Here is a 1,926-nt window from a genome sequence, read left to right on the forward strand (position 1 = left end):
TAATATATANATATTTATAGAATAGTATTTACTAATAAAAAATAAGTTAAGAATATANAGAAATTAAGTAAATAAATATAAGAAAGATAAAATATTACATACTTATGTTGTCTAATAGTAATCCTAATTACAAATGAAACCATATAAAATTAATCCAAAAAAATGTACGCTAATTAGTTCGTACATCAAATGCATGTAGAAACTTCAATATCATATACTAACCGATTGTAGTTGTACGTGTCACAATAACGCACCATTGGTTACAGAGGATGAGAGTAAACCAATGGAAGAAGAGAGATAGAGATAGGAAGCCAGAGCACGTGGGTAACGAAGAATGAGAGGGACGAGGGTGTGTGCAATAGCTTAGGCGAGAAAAGTTTTTGCCGTTTTATTGCTACGGCAAGCGTAGATTCAGGATATACGTGCTCCTATTATCTACCTATCTGGCGTACGACCCCGGCTAAACAGTCATAAACAGTCACCTATCCAAGATAACATACACGATAGCGCGCTTTGCTTCTGACCGTTCAAGCGTGTATAATGATATTAATTATTAAAAGCAGAGCAGAGCGACAACAGGCAACTCCGGCGTCAAAGCAACGTCGACAACGATGCCTGCGGCTCGCTTCTCGTGCCATTATATTATTTTTCGTCGCGACCTTTCCTGCGCTTCGTGCAACCAGTTATTAAGGCAAGGTGCAAAGTGACAGCAAGGGGCAAAGGTAAGAGAGGTTAAGTACAGTAATTTTTCGTCCTATCCGGAAGTAATTTGATCTGTGTACGAGCACAAGAAAGAAGATTTCTAATAGCACTAGGATTACGGTATCATGTTGCATGTCTTTTGAAACCGCAGGTGAATGGTATCAGGTAATTGTGATCGGCTTTGCTGTAAATATCAGTAAATTTATCAAATAAAATATACAATTTAAAATATACAAGTTTTCCTAATTTCAAAATTTAAAAAAAAGTACATTGAAAAGTCTATTGAAGGTAATATTGTAAAATTAATAAATACACTAACATTATACAAATAAAATACAAATAATAGTATAAATATTCTTTCTATTTTCAATTGTTTAGAAAAGTTAAAATATTATTGTTTCTATTTTTTTGTTCAAATTTGTATTGCAATGAAATGCAAATAATTGGGCACTAAAGTACATCTTAACCGTGTGCGAAAGATCACGCATTTCTTTTCTTTCTCTCACACATTAGCGTGTTACTACGTAACACCTACCGTTCAAGTAGTCTGGTAATACGACGAATGGGGAATGTGGCGCAGTTTCACGATATGGGGTGTGGACGAGGGGGGACTGTGAGTCCCTGCCACCATGGAATTTGGCATTCCTGTAGGGGCGCCTAATTGCTATGGGCCACGCACACGAGGAATTAATAATTAAAATAAAATATTGCGGCGAACGGGTCTCTCCTCTTTTATTCGACGACGAGGTCGGACGGAGGGGTGCGACGCCGGCGGGCGGCGGCGGTGGTGGCGCGGCGACGACGGCGGCAGTCGTGCTCTGGTTTCCAGCCCCACAGGCGGTAATATACATAATTAAACATACGTGACTTATCTGTTGAAAAATGTTGCGTTTAACACCCACCTCCACCCCTTGGGCCGCGCGCCCATTCCATCGCGCGGTCGCCTCCTCTCATCCGGCGACCTCGTTGCCATTGCCCCAAACCAGGACGCGTGACACACTGCGTGGTTCCCTGCAGATATCGTGTGTTCGTGGTTTCCCAAATTATAGTTTTTTTTTTGTTCTATTTTGTCTTTCTTTTTTAACAGCCCATATCTCTCAGAAAACTTTGACCACAAGTTTTTACCTCCTTTTCTCCTCACAAAATATACACACACACACACACACACACACACACACACACACACACACACACACACACACACACACACACACACACACACAC

This window comes from Atta cephalotes (genome assembly GCF_000143395.1).
Source record: "Atta cephalotes unplaced genomic scaffold scaffold00001, whole genome shotgun sequence".
Taxonomy (NCBI): domain Eukaryota; kingdom Metazoa; phylum Arthropoda; class Insecta; order Hymenoptera; family Formicidae; genus Atta; species Atta cephalotes.